Source organism: Lissotriton vulgaris, chromosome 2_2 (assembly GCF_964263255.1).
Source record: "Lissotriton vulgaris chromosome 2_2, aLisVul1.2, whole genome shotgun sequence".
Lineage (NCBI taxonomy): Eukaryota > Metazoa > Chordata > Amphibia > Caudata > Salamandridae > Lissotriton > Lissotriton vulgaris.
The window spans coordinates 79,935,428-79,953,873 of NC_141688.1; positions in this window are offsets into that span (position 1 = coordinate 79,935,428).

Consider the following 18,446-nt stretch of genomic DNA (forward strand, 5'->3'; position numbering starts at 1 on the left):
ACCCTTACTATTGGATCTATTTAACGGGGTTATCAATACCGGGGCTATCCCGGAATCCTGGACCGAAACAAATATTGTGGTCTTCCATAAGAAGGGGAAACCGAAAGAGAGCCCTGGTTCATACAGACCTATATCATTAATAAACAGTGATAATAAACTGTATGCTAAAATCATGGCGACACGGCTGGCCGAGATCATTGGGACCCTGGTTTCTCCCTGGCAGCACGGTTTTATTCCAGGCAGAGGCACGACCGATCATATAAGGAGAGTCATCACATTATTTGATATACAAGCTGCCGATGGGGGGAGGGCCGCTATGACCCTTCTAGACGCAGAAAAAGCCTTCGACCGTGTCAGGTGGAGGTTCCTGTGGAGGGTAATGAGAGACAGAGGTTTTGGTCCGAAATTTCTACAGGCAATTTGTGCTATGTATGTCAATCCAACGGCTAGGATCCATCTTATGGGTGAGCAGTCAGGGAAGATCTATATATCAAGGGGCACGCGACAAGGGTGCCCGTGCTCACCCATTCTTTTTGCTCTGTATATAGATCCTCTAATAAATCTATTAATGGATAGCAAAATTAAGCCAGTTGTCACCAATGGATTTCGGACTAAAGTACTCGCCTATGCGGACGACGTTGCTATTTTAACCACGGATCCTGATGGTGCCCTGAATGAAATTGTTAGAATCACTTCTGAATTCGGGAGACTATCTGGATATCGTCTTAATGTAGCTAAGACGCAGGTATTATGCACCGGTAATATAAATAAAACGGATAATAGATATCTGGACTCAGTTGTTTATTTAGGAATTACAATCAATGCCCAGCCAAAGGACATCATTAAAGATAATTTTGAGCCATTACTGATCAAAATTAAACAGGATTTAAGGAGAATAGACAAACTTCATCTATCAGTTATAGGAAGGGCCAATGTCATTAAAATGTCTATCTTTCCTAAAATTTTATATAAATTTAGGTCTATCCCTTTCAAAATTGAAGATGCGTTGATAAAGGAAATGGAGTCTATATTCATGAACTTTGTATGGCAGTATGGCAAGGTTAGGAGATCTAGCAGGCTCATGTCCCTTCCCCAAGAAAAGGGGGGGTTGGGAATACCCAATCTCAGGTATTACAACTGGGCCTGCTTCCTTACAGGGATGTCCGTGCTTTTCTTCCCAGATGATGCTAGATACAGCCAGGGAGCCATCCCTACTATTTATCACCTGGCACTGGGGGGGGAAGTACATGGGATATTGTCAAGGAAACATGACAAACGTTTCTTTAAAGCCTCTGGTTATAAGACTATTGGAGATATTTGGGGGATATGGTCATCTATTTGTAAAGATCAGGACATCCCAAAGTATAATCAGCACACCCTATTATGGAATTCAGATTTATTTCCGCATCTAAGTGATGATGGCCCATGGAAACATTGGGAAAGACAAGGGATCAATTCATTAGGCCAAGTAATGATTAAAGATGTCTGCAGGCCTCTAGAATTGCTGAGGTCACGGTTTTCACTCCAAGGTGTTCATGAATTTAAGTATATGCAGCTGGTTAATATCATTAAGTCGAAAAGACCGGGTCTGAATATATCTAATGACTGTGCTCTATTAGATTATCTGAAAGGTGGAGGTCATAGAATCAAAGATTTGTACAGGTTACTTATGGAGAGCCTCCCTGATGATTTGATCAAGGTGGAGGAGAGCTGGGCCTCCAAACTGCAGGATCCTGACATTGATCTCGACAGAGCACTGGTAATGGACAAAAGGTTTCTGAGATCATCAAATCTAAGAGCACAGCATTTTAAGACTCTTTTTAATTTATACTATACACCAGCTAAACTGTTCAAATGGGGCAAGAGACTAGACCATAATTGTCCTAGGTGTGGCAATGGGCCAGCAGACGTATTACATATGTTCTGTAATTGTGTAAACTTGGGACCAATTAAAAATGAAATTGAAAAGTTTTTAGAGGGGCTGCTAGCTGTTAAAATTGACCTATCCCCTACACTTTTAATATTTGGTTGTGATGTAAAACTAGGTTTGAGCATAGAGATAGAGGCGCTGGTTTTTATCTCGACAGCTGTTCTCAGGATATTAATTGCTGCTGCATGGGAGGATGTGGAGCCTCCAACCTTCCAAATGTGGATGTGTAGGCTGTTAGGGATTCACAATATTGAATCAGAACTTTATGCCCTTAAAGGAATTAAATCCAGAGAAATGGGTTTACGTGTATGGGCACCAGTGGCTAGCTGGAGGAAGGCAAGATGCGCGGCCCTCTAGACTAGATTATATCGAGAGATGCCATGGTCAATGCTTTGTATGATTGGTTTTACCCGGTTATTTATTCCTGTCTCTCCTATCAAATATTGCTAATGGTTAATGCTGCTCATATCGTATTTATTATATTATCAAGTGTATTTATATATGTTTATATTTTACGTTGATATATTTATGTATACTGATGATTTTAATGTACATCTGGCTGCGGTGAACTTTCAATAAAAAAAAAAAAAAAAAAAAAAGAAAAACGCTTTACCTGATCCACGTAAAAATCCAGCAGCTTTCTATGAAGGAGTGGAGGGGGCTATTTCTTCCTGTGTTATGACACTAGTGGATATCGATCTTTTCTTTGGGTTAATACTGCCCCCTGATATGTGGAGAGCAATTCGTAAGTTTGATGACCAAACAATTTTAGGAGCGGATTGGAAAGCAATAGCTCAAGCTGATTTAGACAGGGAGCCTGCATGTAAGCCTTGCCAGTTAATCCTAGATCTCCCAACAGCTATTTTGAATAAATTAAAAACGCTTGTTCCCCCTAAAAAGATTGATTGGACTATGTTAGCCTCTTGCAAACAGAAACAGGATAAGTCGGTATCTGACTTCTTTTCACGTTTCGAGGAAGCGTTTCATGATTACAGTGGGCAATTATTAACGGATGATACGGGTAGGCATTTGTTTGTCGATAAGTATGTGGCTAATCTCCTGCCGGAGATTGCAAAGCGATTGAAAACTAGTGAAAGTTCCTGGACCACGGCGACCCCTGCGTCTTTGTTAACTATGGCTCCGTATTATGAGCGGCAGGAATTAGAGGCTAAAGAAAGTATCGATAAGAAAGCGAAGGAGTTGAAGACGAAGGTGATGTTGGCTCAGGTTCGTGCTACCGTACGCAGCCAAGAGGGAATGATAGAGGCAGGTGAGGAGGGTATGGTACGTCTTATGGTCGTACTGACATTGCTGAGGACTAATGTGCATACTGTAAAGAGTTTGGGCATTGGGCTGAAGATTGTCCGGTGCTTCGTGAGCAACGTAGTCAGCGTGGTCGAGGAGGTGGAAGGACACGGAATAGTTATTCGGGAGCGAGAGGTGGAGCCAGTGATCGTGGTAGGTTTGAGGCGAGAGGTCGTGGTCAGGATGATCGTAATACTTTTGATCGACGGAATCAGTACCAGATATCGGAGGGTGAGAATGTGGAGTCTCAGGATTATGTGCATGCATAGGATTGCGTAGGATGGGGTGTGGAATCGATTGAAGTGCCAGTAGATCAAAGAGGTCCATATGTATGAGCGGGCGTTTTGGGTTCTACTGATCAGTTTTTGGTTGATACAGGAGCTACTTGCAGTGCTCTGTCTAAAAACTTGGTTCCAAGGGCTCGCCTGTCTGGCGAAACGATTACATGTATAGGGTTCGATGGCACACCCTCTCCAAGCCCACTGTCACAACCTCTTACATTTTGCATTGACAGATTCTTTGGTCTGTGCCCATTTTTATTGTCGCCTCATACCCCAGACAATGTTATGGGCATAGATTTGCTTAAATATTTTCGAGCAACAATACGCTGCGCTCCTGAAGGAGTGCGGGTTATTTTGAATGACAATTATCCAGATGTAGGAAGACTATGTACCATGCAGGAAATTGAAGCATTAACCTCTCTCCCACACACGTTATGGGCTACATCAGACATGGATGTGGGACAGATGCACATTCCGCCTATTCGAATAACTGTTAAGGAGGGAGTGTCTTTGCCACGTGTACCCCAGTACAAGATATCTAGAGAAGGTGAAATTGCCCTGACACACATTGTTCAGGATTTGATTATTGCAGGAGTTGTGGAGGAAGTTCCCTACAATGTTTGTAACAGCCCGATTCTTCCGATCCTAAAGAAAGATACTGACAACAAAGTCTATCGATTTATTATTGATTTGAGAGAAATAAACAAAATTGTAGTGCCTCAGTACCCAGTGGTGTCTGATATCACCACCTTACTTACTTTGGTTCCCCCTACTGCCACCACGTTCTCTGTAATTGATCTTAAAAATGCTTTCTTTTCCATTCCCATCCATCCCGATAGCAGATATGTATTTGGCTGTACGTTAAATAATAAATCGTATAGATTTTGTCGTGTTCCTCTAGGCTATACAGAAAGTCCTAACATCTATAGCCAGGCTTTGAAAAGACAGCTTGATTTCTTTGATTTGCAGTCTGGAGTAGCTCTTATCCAGTATGTTGACGATATCTTACTGGCTGCAGACACATATGCACAGTGTGAGGAGAGCACTCTTGCTTTGCTCTCTTTTCTTGCTCAGAACAATCATAAAGTTTCTAGGAAAAAGTTACAATATTGTAGACCAAAGGTGACCTACCTCGGTCATCTTTTTTCTAAGGAGGAACGTGCATTAACATCTGATCGAATTCAAGCAATTTTAGATACACCAGTCCCCCGCACTCAGAGAGATGTGCGTGCCTTTATAGGTTTAACGTCCTTCTGTAGACAGTGGATAATGGGGTTTTCACACATTATAAAACCTTTGTTAGCATTATTGTCCAAAACTACACCAATGCCTCTTGAATGGACAGATGAATGTCAGACTGCTTTCGAACAATTGAGACAAGCCCTTTGTTCTGCACCAGTGTTAGGTACACCAGATTACACAAAAATGTTCACGTTGTATGTGCACGAGAAAGATGGGTGTGCATTGTCGGTGTTAGTACAGACACACGGGGATAAGCAGAGGCCCTGTGCATACTTCTCGGCAATACTTGATCCTGTGGCACGAGGTTTACCCGGGTGCTTCCGAGCAGTTGCAGCAACAGCAGTAGCTATACGGCAGAGTGAGGGAATAGTTTTGTCACACAAACTGTTGGTGTTAGTTCCCCATGCGGTAGATGCTTTGCTAAATCAAACGAAAACCCAGTATCTCACGAGTGCACGTTTAACATGATATGAGCTCACACTGCTGGCGCCACACATCACACTAAAGAGATGTGCTACCCTGAACCCTGCAACCTTCATTTGGATGCGTGACAACCACCTAAAATGTAATGCTGGGAAGACCGAAATTATACCTTTCGGCCCCCAAAATCCCTTCTCCCCCAGCCTATGGTGGCCTTTAGGGGTGGAGTCCCCTCCGGATACCATCACTGCGGCCCGGAACTTAGGGATCAGATTCGACAGTGCCCTATCTTTCAAACAGCAAGCAGGGGCAGTGGCAGGGTCTTGTTTTAACATCATCAGAGGGCTTAGAAAGTTTTTTGACTTTCTTCCTCTGACAGCTAGGAAGACGGTGACAGTAGCACTTGTAACATCTCGCTTGGACTACTGCAACAGCTTATATGCAGGATTAAATCGATCTGTCCTGCATAGGTTGCAAGTTGTCCAAAATGCTGCTGCCCGTCTGGTCCTAAAATGGCCGAGGAGGTCTTCTGCCTCTGCCGCCCTCAAGGCCCTACACTGGCTACCTATTCACAAACGCATACTTTTCAAAATCCTAGTGATTACCTTTAGGGCATATCACCACAAAGGACCTAAATACTTCCTTCCCTGGTTCAAACATTATGCTCCAACACGCTCCTTAAGATCAGCCAACAAGAACCTATTACAGACCCCTAAATTCAGACTTTCAACTAGAGGAGGGAAATCTCTCGCAACGCTGGGCGCAAGAGCTTGGAATAAACTCCCTTCCAACCTGCGCCTAATCTCCGAGGAGAAGATTTTCCGTAAGGCTCTGAAAACCTGGATTTTCAACCTTCCAGACTCGGTCTGTATGACCCTGGTGTAGACACAGTGCCCTGTTCAAATGAGATAGATGTGTGAGCTGATTTTCCGGCCTTCCATCTGGCTACGGGCTATAAGCGCCAGGATGCTCCTTGGAGTGACAGTCGCGCTATAAAAGTGCACACTTACATTACATTACTTTATTGCCGTATCCGGTTGCTGAGGGCCAGGAGGAAGAACACCATGATTGTGTTTCCCTGACTGAAGAACAAACAAAGGGTCGTGTCGACTTACAGGATACGCCACTTCCAGATGTGGATGGGGAACTGTGGGTTGATGGATCGTGTTTAAGGCTGCCAGATGGCACAACTTCTGCAGCATATGCGATCACGACACTTAAGACAGTGGTAGAAACAGCACGAATACCACAGAAATCGGCCCAAGCAGCAGAGTTAATAGCTTTGACAAGAGCCTGTGAATTGAGTGCTGGCCTATGTGTGAACATCTACACAGACAGCCGGTACGCCTTCGGAGTAGAGCATGACTTTGGCCTACTCTGGAGAGAGCGTGGATTTTTGACTTTGCATGGAGTACATATCATGCACGGAGAACTAGTGCGTGATCTTTTGAATGCGTTACTTTGTCCAAAGAAAGTGGCAATAATCAAATCCAGTGCACATAAAAAGCTCACTGACAAAGTGGGACAAGGTAACGCTTTTGCAGACAGTATAGCAAGACAAACGGCTATGTTACGAAATGACTCGCCAATGTATGTGGTGAAATCACAGGCTGAGCGATGGCATGATGCTAGAGAGGAGATACTAGACATTCAGAAATCAGCGTCTGAAGCAGAGCTTGCAACCTGGGCAGCTGAGGGAGTGCTGGATGACGAGGGTTGTTGGCGAAGCAAAGATATGGAAAGATGGAAATTGCCTGCAGCTTACTTGCAGGTGATAGTCCAAATGACACATGGATTAGCACATGTTGGAGCTCTTGCAATTACTCGATTGCTAACGCGAGTCTGGGAGCATCCTGAGATTGCCAATACGGCCAAGAGAGTAGTGCAGACCTGTCTGATATGTTTACAGCACAATCCTGCAAAAGGGACGCATACTCCGAAAGGAGGGTTTGTTCCACCTACTGCACCGTTTGAAGTACTGCAAATGGATTTCATCCAGCTTGAGCGTTGTAATAACCTTAAGTATGTCTTAGTGGTGGTGTGTGCTTTCATTAAATGGATTGAGGCCTTCCCCACGAAGGATAATACAGCGTTGACAACAGCTACGGTTTTGCTCAAGGAGTACTTCCCTCGATACGGCGTTTGTAAATTTTTGTGGAGCGATAATGGTCCTCATTTTGTTGGGAAAATTGTGGAATACGTGATGAAGGGATTGGGAATCCAGCAGAAATTTCATGCTGTGGTCCATCCTCAGTCAGCAGGTCTTGTTGAACGATATAATGCTACTCTGAAATTAAAGCTAGCAAAGATTGTGGCATCCACATCTTTGAAATGGCCAGATGCCCTGTCATTGGCATTACTATCTATCAGATCAGTGCCCCATTCCTGAACTGGCCTCACACCTTATGAAGTGGTGTTTGGAAGGCCGATGAATATATGGGGAGTTCCTAAGCCTCGCCTGTTACATGATGTGCCTTGTATAATGATGAACAATTATTTGGCACGATTAACAAATGATTTACTTTCTATTCACCAACAGGTTCGAGAAGCGCTCCCCGACAATTCCATTGGAGAGGCTCACAATCTTCATCCTGGGGATCATGTTATGATCCGTTCTTTCGAGAGAACAAGCAGCTTGGAACCGAGGTGGCGTGGCCCGAGCTGGTATTGCTCGCAACCCGAACGGCTGTGCGAGTTACCAACAGGAAGCGGTGGGTGCACTCTACTCACTGCCGCCGTGTCTCTCCGGATCTGGTGAGCCCAACTGTGCTGTCTGATTATCGAGACATCTTGGACGAGGAGAAGAGCCCAGCTGTTACGTCTGCCGAATCGGAGGGAGCCTTCCCGGACCACACTGTTTTTGGAAGAGAGAGATACAACTTACGACCATGATAAGCAGTTTTTTTTTTGTGCGAGACTGGTTGAGTTACCGCTCTGGGGTTTGTGAAACGGAAGCCGGGAATATCAAGGGGGGGGGATCTGTTCTGCCAAGTGTAGCGACACCTGTCTTGAATCTCGGAGAAGAAACCAACGGCTACCTCGGAGCTCAGCACTCATATTTTTATTTTTTAGTTGTGTTTTTGAGACACTTTGAACTTTGAACTATGGCATCTTCTGCAGTGCGAGATAAGAGAATTCTTGGTGCAGTACTATTTGTTTTGACTATTGTTGTGATAGCTGTGATAGCCTGGGTAGTAGAACTTGTAGTGCCAGCACGGGAGCATTTGTTACCAACTACCCCGATTCCATCTGAACATTTCCATTTTACTCTGCCTTATCATGAAGAGCGACACCGACAAACTTATTTGAACAATAGTTTTATTCAGATTCTGCATCACACCCACAATATTACTAACACTTCGAACTGCTGGGTATGTGGGATGTTGCCTGGACATCAAAAGAAAGGAGGCACACCACTTATCCCACTCCCGTTTTCCCATAATGGCTCTTGTAATGCCTGGTACACACTCCTATTCACTTTGCGATGGCCAACGAAAGGGGGGCTGCTCTTTCGACTCAACAAGATATGCTACAATGATCGAGATGGCTATCCACGAGCTGAAGGGACTAAGTTTGAATGGGAGGAGTACCGCCCCGACAATGTGTCAGCACCACGAGTTTATAACAACCAACGGAGTGCCAATATGTCTAGTTCACATGTAATTACTGTTATCGATACTAAAGCTGATCTCTGTGTTCGTAATAAAGGTACAATCCCAGTTGGCAGAAGTGAATGTAACACCACTCTTACCTTTGACACTCCAAATGGCATTTCGTTTGTGGCCTCCCGAAATACGTATTTTATATGTGGAAATAAAGGCTATCATCGTCTCCCTATAGGATGGTTAGGAACATGTTATATATCTTTTGTATTATCCCCTGTGTTTATTGCCCCACCTATGTATCATAACAACTACATCCTTTATCATGACTTTATATTAAATAGGGTAAAGAGAGCATTGGTTCTTGAAGATATAGACCAAACGGACACTGCGTTGCAACAATATGTCGATTTTAATTTAGGTCTGTTTTCTTTTGTTGGAGCTGCTCTGAATAGTCGAAAAATACGACGGTTAACTCGTGTTGTAGAAGCTGTTGCCAATGATACTGCTTTTGCGTTAGGAAATTTAACTGAGGAGCTTCAGATAACCAGAATTGTAATGCTCCAGAACAGGATGGTGCTAGATGTAGTATTAGCTGATCGTGTAGGAGCATGCCGCATTTTCGGAAGAAGTTGTTGCGTATATGTGCCAGATAACTCACCTTCTGTTTATGATGCCATATCTAAATTACATAAAATTGCTGCTGAGATACATCCTGATAATGGTACATGGACATTTTTGGGGTGGTTTTGGTCAATACTTAGTACCTGGGGTTGGAAATTGCTGACGATTCTATGTGTAATAATTGGGATATTATTCCTTTTATGTCTTTGTATCCAGTGTGGCCCTGTATTATGCTCCATGTGCCTTTCTGCTTGTATTCCATCCAAACGAGCCTTTGCTAGACATGAACAAATGATTCATAAACAAGTAGCACAAATTATGTCTATTGATATTGAAGATGAGTACCCCGACTATGTCCACTATGAGGTAGCTTCAGCTAAACGCTAAAAGGGTCGTCTGTCGTAATTTGACGGTGATCGGGTTAGCATTAAGCTTTGCTACACGTACTTTTCCCTTATCTTGACTATAGTTGTTGGACGCCATTTTGTATGTATCAGCGGCCATTTTAGAGAATGCGTTGCCTCGTGGTCAGCATGCCCTTTTGTCCTTCCTCTGTACCACTGACCACTCGAGTTTGCCCAGCAACAGGCTATTTTTAGTAATGGTCAAGCTCACACATGCGCAGTTCAGATTGACCAGTCATCCCTTAGGAATGTTCCGCCAAACTGACCAGTGGTGTTATAGCTCCTCCCATGAGTTGGCTGTGTTCCAAAAATGACCATATATGTACCTAAAACTCTGTAAATGTGTACCGCCTACCTTTTTATTACTGTAAAACTGTATAAAAGAAGGATTTGCACCGATGTTCGGTGTGATACTTCTTGCATTACCGAAGGGTGCTGTAGGAATGTACCACCACCCCATGGGGTCTTAATAAACTTGTCTTTTACATTTCTAGTTTCCGTGCCAACAGTTCTTATGGTGTAGTGGGTATTCTGCGGAGTATGTAGGCCTGGAGAACCCAATACCACAGGGTGGTGTTGAGTAGAATGGCATACAGTGCAGTGGCATTGAATATAGTGGTGTAGTGTTCAGTGGTGTAGAGTCGAGTGGTGTAAAGTAGAGTGGCCTAGAGGGCAGCAGCATAGAGTGCTACAGAGTAGAATGGCATAAAGTAGTGCAGAGTGGTGCAAGTTAGAGTGTAGAGGCATACCGTAGAGTGGCCTGGACAAATGAAGTAATTGCAGTGGTGGTAGATTAGAGTGACGTACAGTTAATTGGCATAGACACAGTGGCAAAGAGTGTATTGGCATAGAGTGCAGTGGTGTAGAGTGCAGTGTTGCAGAGTGGCATGGAGTAGAGTAGAGTTGTGTAGAGTAGAGTGGAGTGGCCGAGAATGGGGTGGTGTAGAGTGCAGTGGTGAAGAGTGCAGTGTTGTGGAGTAGGTAGATGTAGAGAGCATTGACACAGAGTGGACAGTGGTGCAGAGTGCAGTGGCGTAGTGTAAAGTGAAGCGTGCAGAATAGAGTGCAGTGGCATGGAGTGGTGCAGAGTAGAGTGGAGTGGGGTAGAGTGGATATGCATGGTGTAGTGGCACACTCCCATTACAAACAGCACATTTTCAATTGAAATGGCTGTTACATTTACACAGTTGTACTAATAAAACTATACAGAGCACAAACAATAATGTGTGGAAATGGCATTACCTAGGGTGCTGATTTGTTTTGATCATATCCACCACACTTAAGAATTAACAAAAATTTGCTACATTTGTACTTTGCAACTTCAGATATTTTCTGAAATACTTGAACAGTGCATTTAAATGTTGTGTGCTAGAACAAACACTTTTCTCTACCCTCAGTATCCAGAAAGAATGTTACATAAATCTTTTCACTTTGAAGTCAGAGAAAGAAAAATATACACCGAGGGCCAGATATACATAGACTTCCATATGCGATTTCTAATAGCAAATTTTTGTGATTTGCTATTAGAAAATCGCATACATTTATGCACAACTGTGTCTTTTACACTGTTTGCGATTCCCAGTGGATTGCAAGGGACCTGCAGGTCGCAATTTGCAACCCATTGGGAATGGCCGGCACTCACAGGGATGGTGGCCTGCTGGGGTCAGCAGATCACCATGTCTTTGACTGCTTTTTAAATAAAGCAGTTTCTTATTTTTCCTTAAAGTAAAATAGGCTGCATTTACAAAAAAAAATAAAAAATACTTTCCTTTTAATTTGTTTAATGTAGGCAGTGGTCCATGGGACCACTGTGTTTCTTAAACAATGTTGGTGCCCACATTCACAAAGGGGTCCCCTAGAGACCCCTTCCCATTTCCAAGTGGGTTACCACCTCCTTCGCGGAGTCGTAAAAGTATGAGGCCTCATTTATGAGGCCCCTTGCGCCGCCTCACTTTTTGTGACGTTACGTGGCGCAGGGGCCTGCTCCATATTTAAGAGGCAGCACTAAGCCATTTTTTTTGGCTTAATGGGGCCTCGTAAGTATTGTTCCCATTAACACACTTTTCTGCGTTATAGGGCATGCAATCAATGGGTGTTGTTGGGGTCCGTTCCCAGCAACATCTATGGCTTTTTGACACTGCCCCAGATTTACAAGAAAACGTAAATCTGAGGCAGCGCCAAACACTTACACCTCCCCAGGAGAGGCATAAGCGAGGCACAACAAGGAGGAATGCCTTTATTTCGCCCAAGTTTTCCTTTTTCTATGAGCGCTGCATTCTGCAGTGCACATAGAAAGTGAAAAGCCATTTGTGATTGTTTTTGTGCAGGAAGGTACTCCTTCCTGCACAAAAATAATCATACTCGCAATACAGGCACCCGTGCACCATGGTGCAAAGGTGCCTGCGTTAGTGCACTGCAGTCCATTGTACGCTGGCGCTGGGGAAAAGGACAGGAATGCTCCATATCTGATAATACAGCGCATTCCTGCACATTTTTTTCGCCATAGGGCAGCACAGCAGGAAGGCCTGTGGAGCTGCCCTGTGGCAAAACCTTATGAATGAGACCCTGAATGTATTGCAACCGCATTTCGGTTTCAAATCATTCATACATGCCCCTGTGACTTGTTATTAGGAATGAACACCCTTGCCACACCCCTTCCTAATAGCGACTCGCAAACCCAATTTGCGATTTGGTAATAGAGTCACAAATAGGGCTTTGTACATTTAAAATGCTTTGCTCAGCTCGCAAATAGCCTGATTCTGTGAATGGAGCTATTTGCGAGCTGAAAAAAACGTTGTATATCTGGCTGCAAACTCCCTGTGAAGACAGACCCTGACATTTGACATCCATTTTTTAATGCAAAGCAAATGTGAAAAGATCAGAGAATTGCAGGCCTGCTTACAGAAAGGAGTACTTGTGGAAGAATACAAGGAGAAGCAGTGTGAAAAGGGTTTTTTCCTTGGTAGTATGAACTGAACCTGGACAGCCTAAAGCAAATATAACCTGTAAAAAGAATGCCTGAAAATGTGAGATACAAACCACAAAGCAGAAGGCGGGATGCATTCACAGGGAAGCTTTCTGAATGTCGAAGATGTCTTTAGCAAAACAGACAGCTGCACTGTCTGGTAGGCTTTGACCTAAAAATAGATGCTGTAGCGCTATGTGCAGAAAAGCAAGTCCTGCTATAAAAGTGGGGTACAGATGTTGTCCCAACGCATGCAGGTTGGCTCCACAACTGTGGGACTCACTGGGGATGGAGAAATTAACAGCTGTTGTCAACCACACCCTACCCAAGTTTGGAAAAAGATGGGGAACATGCATAAAGCATCTCTCAGGAGTATACCATGAGCTCACGTGCCCCATATATGTGCGTAAACTGCAGATTACACCCACCACCCCCACAACAGATTTGGGGACAGAGATGGAGTGACGATTCCTATGAAATGATATGAGCATGTATTGTTTGTCTTTATTTATTGTTCATTGATGATATCTGATTCAGTTTCCCTTTTTTCCCCCCATCCCTCCCTTCCGATCTTTGATACCTTGCCGGCCAATGGATGTAGACGAAGGGTTTTGTAAATTCAATCAAAATCTGTTACAATCTTAAAAAGATGCTGTAGCAAATTGCATTCGCACAGATGCCAAGGAGTCACCTATTCCACAATGACACAGAGCATCTTGATTGGCTTAAGTGAACGTACACTGCAGATACCTCAGTGTGTCAATTCAATGCAGAACCTTTTCGGAACGAGGTAACTTAGGGGCAAGAAAACAGCTCGATTTGCCCTAATGTCGATGGTAACTATACCTGGGGTTATTAAATTGTACTTTTAGGCCTGTGATGAAGAACCTGAACATATAAGGCTATCACCTAGGCTGAGGCCCGGTTGTAGAGGGAGAGCCAGGTGGCCAGGACCTTCCACAGGTGTCCCTTGGCCCACCCTGGCACCTTCCACAATTGGAAAAGCCTCCCTTTTTAAAATTATTCAGGTGAATCAATGGCTCGAGCTCTGTCTAATCTCTTCAAATATACAGTGTTCACCTTCACCAAGAAAAGTCAGTGTAACATAGGAGCCTATTCTTAGAGAGAAATTAACATTATTCACTGACACTTCATTTCAGGTAGAGAATTTGTATATCCCTTTATTCAGTGGGACACAAAGCATCCAGCTGTAAGTTCATTTTCAACAGGTGGCTTGTTGGAAAAAAGTTATTAAACTAAAAGTGAACAAAAGAATGTTGCATAGGATAAATTAAGAACTTTCAATGGATCTTTCTGTTTATTTTACATGACATTCATATGAATGTGGGGGGATGTGTGTATAATGCCTCCTGCAGTGATGTATGTGTAAACAGTGAACACCAGGACAATGGTTTGAAGCTGGCAGGGAAATCTCAGCATTGTATCTTTCCGAGATAAATAGGGTATCACTGAGATGATTAATAGGAACACTTGTTATTAGTGCTAAAAGAAAAGAAAAACATACAAGTGTATTACATTAAAAATTCTCAATTTTGTTGTTTTAAAGAAATAAACTAATGTTTTAATGGGAGATGAACTTACATTTCTATGACCCATAAAAAGTAGCAGCAGTGGAACACATTGTTTAATGTGTTTTAAAAATGTATCACGTAAGAATACAAAAAACATAATTGGTGGAATGCTTGAAATAATCTCAGCCACTGGTAATTACCCTGGGTCACATCCCAGTACATCGTTATTGTCCCAGAACATGCAGTTTGGACCCAGCCATATGCAAATCCCTCTGCTCTAATGGGAACATTCCAGCCCGAACTACTAAGCCAGGTCCTTCCCGACCCTGAACACTGGCAACCCAGGACCACTTTAGCCATTAATAGGGCTCATCAGTAAGGTATCGATTAGTTTCAGTGGCAGTGTGCTCGGGACCCACTTCTTTTTTTTTTTTTTAAGTTTAAAAATAAGTTTATTAAAAGAAATACAAGGTAAGAATGCAAAATAGGAACATATTATTATGAGGAAAAACAATAAGGGGATGAGAGGGAGAGGGAAAACATATGATGATTAAGTAAGAGAAAGAAAAAAGAAGAACAATGCAATTTGAAATGAACAATTCAAAATATAGACAATAATCATGGGCAATAGGGCATAAAAAAATAAAGGGTACAATAAATATGCAGTAGAAGTAAATGCAATTATAGCTATGCAGTAAAATAGTTTAGCCTAACATGCAGAAATGAAAAGGGTATCAAGGGGGTTTAGAAACCTCTTGCTGAGCAGGTGAAGGACGAAAGGAGCGGGTTGTACAAAGATCTAGATACAACGTAATAGGAAGCCATAACTCAGCACGTTTAGTTGCCAGCTGTGCAGGAAAAACAAAGGCAGTATCAATTCTGTGGTTGTAACAAACATTGTACCACCATGCTTTGAAAGTGATACTGGACGTAGACTTCCAGTTAACAGTGATTTGTTGAAATGCAACCGCCAATAATAAATCAACAATTCTAACATTAAGATCATTGTGGTCCCAACAGGAAGAGAGACTACCCAAAAAAATGTGAGCATGTGAAAATGGAATACTAGTGGAAAAAATAACATTAATTTGAGACCAAACTTGTAACCAGAAGGCATGTACCTCCTTGCAGAGAAACAACATGTGAAATAAAGTAGCATTCGGGGAAGAACATGACCAACACGTATCTGGTGTAGTAGGGAAGCGTTTGTGAAGGTTGGAAGGAGTATGTAATAAGTGGTTATAAATAAAAAATATAGATTGCGTTAAGGAAGCAGCTCTGGAAGTTTTATGAATCTTCATCCAAATCTTATCTCAAAAGGAAGTGGGCCAAGATACAGAAAGATCACTCTCCCATTGCTCCTCCACTTTGCTTTTGAGTCTGGGGAGAGTCGGGACCCACTTCTGAGCATACCTGTCCCATCTAGGGCATCAGACTGAAGTATACAAAAAACTCCAGCCCATCACTTTGTTATTGATGCCCTAAAAATGCATCCTAACACAATACAAATACCTTAACTATTCATAAGTAAAGCAGCTCTCATGTCGCAGATTATTGGTGATCTTTCAAAATTAGCTAAGGATTGTCTATGCCACTATTATATGCTCTTTTTAAAAGCATTCTAACTCACAGACCTCTCTGTGTGTGTCAGATATATATTTTTAAGTGTACTCTACACTCATTTTACCATCGATGCTGTTTGAAAATCTTGGGTCTGATACATGAAAAAAGTAGTAATCTGCATTGCAGCCTTATCTGTTTGTCTAATTTTGGAATTCACACCCAATTCCAAATCTCCTCTACTGACCCCAGACCTCAATTTACTACTGTAATCTACCAATGAGCACTTTGTTTTTTTCCCTCTTTTTCTCTTCTATTACTCTATTTAATCCAACTAACAGACTTAAATGTCCTCCGCTCGAATTCATTTTTTACCTCCCTATACTAATACTATCCTCATATTTCCAATACTAATCCACCACTAATCCTATCCAGGGGCGTAACAAACGCCCCCGCACTGCGGGGGGCCTCACTCTCTACAGTTAATGAAGGGGGCCCCAGGGGCCCCGGCCCCCTCAGCTCTTCTGAGAGCTGTGAGAGAGGTCTGCGCTGAAGCAAGCCTCTCTCCCTCTGCATCTGAAGCAGGTGCAGCCTGCTCGGAGCCCTTCGCCCCCTCCCTCTGACTGAAGAGAAACAAAGTATCAATATACATTGTTTCTCTTCAGTCAGAGCCAGAGGCAGTCCCGGAAAGAGGATGGGGGCCCCAGAGACAGCAGTCTCCACTGCTCCTCTGAGACAGCACAGAGCCCGGGCCCCCACTCTCTCCTCTCGATAAACAAAGCCCACCCCACAAGAAAACAGAAAAGACAGGGACAAGGATGGGGTGGGGGCTCCACCCCACAAGAAAAGAGAAGAGACAGGGACAAGGATGGGGTGGGGGGCCCACCCCACAAGAGAAGAGAAGAGACAGGGACAGGCCCCCATCCGAGAAGAGACAGGGACAAGGATGGGGTGGGGGGCCCACCCCACAAGAGAAGAGAAGAGAAGAGACAGGGACAGGCCCCCATCCGAGAAGAGACAGACAAGGATGGGGTGGGGGGCCCACCCCACAAGAGAAGAGAAGAGACAGGGACAAGGATGGGGTGGGGGCCTCAGAGAGCAAGAGCAAGAGAAGAGAAGAGAAGAGACAGGGACAGGCCCCCATCCGAGAAGAGACAGGGACAAGGATGGGGTGGGGGGCCCACCCCACAAGAGAAGAGAAGAGACAGGGACAAGGATGGGGTGGGGGCCCCACCCCACAAGAAAAGAGAAGAGAAGAGACAGGGACAGGCCCCCATCCGAGAAGAGACAGGGACAAGGATGGGGTGGGGGGCCCACCCCACAAGAGAAGAGAAGAGACAGGGACAAGGACAGGCCCCCATCCGAGAAGAGACAGGGACAAGGATGGGGTGGGGGGCCCACCCACAAGAGAACAGAAGAGACAGGGACAAGGATGGGGTGGGGGGCCCACCCCACAATAGAAGAGAAGAGAGGGTGGGGGGCCCACCCACAAGAGAACAGAAGAGACAGGGACAAGGATGGGGTGGGGGCCTCAGAGAGCAAGAGCAAGAGACAGCACAGAGCAGTGCTCGGGACCCTGACAAGGGTGGGAGTGGGGGCCCCCAGACAGAGTATTCTCCAGGGCAAAGCTCACATGAGAAGGGACGAGGCAGCAAAATGGTGCCCTCAGGTAAGCACGCTTGTTAGAACACACCATGGGCGTCCGCAGGGAGAGGGAAATGGGGGGCCGAGAAGGGTGCAAGGCAGAGGGGGAGAAGGGTGCAAGGCAGAGGGGGAGAAGGATGCATGGTAGAGAAGGGTGCAAGGAAGAAGGGAGAAGGGTGCAAGGCAGAGGGGAGAAGGGTGCAAGGCAGAGAGGAGAAGGGTGCAAGGCAGAGAGGAGAAGGGTGCAAGGCAGAGAGGAGAAGGGTGCAAGGCAAAGAGGAGAAGGGTGCAAGGCAGAGAAGAGAAGGGTGCAAGGCAAAGAGGAGAAGGGTGCAAGGCAAAGAAGAGAAGGGTGCAAGGAAGAGAGGAGAAGGGTGCAAGGTAGAGAAGGGTGCAAGGCGGAGGGGGAGAAGGGTGCTAGGTAGAGAGGAGAAGGGTGCAAGGAAGAGAGGAGAAGGGTGCAAGATAGAGAAGGGTGCAAGGCGGAGGGGGAGAAGGGTGCAAGGTAGAGAGGAGAAGGGTGCAAGGCGGAGGGGAGAAGGGTGCAAGGCAGATAGGAGAAGGGTGCAAGGCGGAGGGGAGAAGGGTGCAAGGCGGAGGGGAGAAGGGTGCAAGGAGGAGGGGAGAAGGGTGCAAGGCAGATAGGAGAAGGGTGCAAGGCAAAGAGGAGAAGGGTGCAAGGCAGAGAAGGGTGCAAGGCAAAGAGGAGAAGGGTGCAAGGCAAAGAGGAGAAGGGTGCAAGGCAGAGAAGAGAAGGGTGCAAGGCAAAGAGGAGAAGGGTGCAAGGCAGAGAGGAGAAGGGTGCAAGGTAGAGAAGGGTGCAAGGCGGAGGGGGAGAAGGGTGCAAGGTAGAGAGGAGAAGGGTGCAAGGCGGAGGGGAGAAGGGTGCAAGGCAGATAGGAGAAGGGTGCAAGGCGGAGGGGAGAAGGGTGCAAGG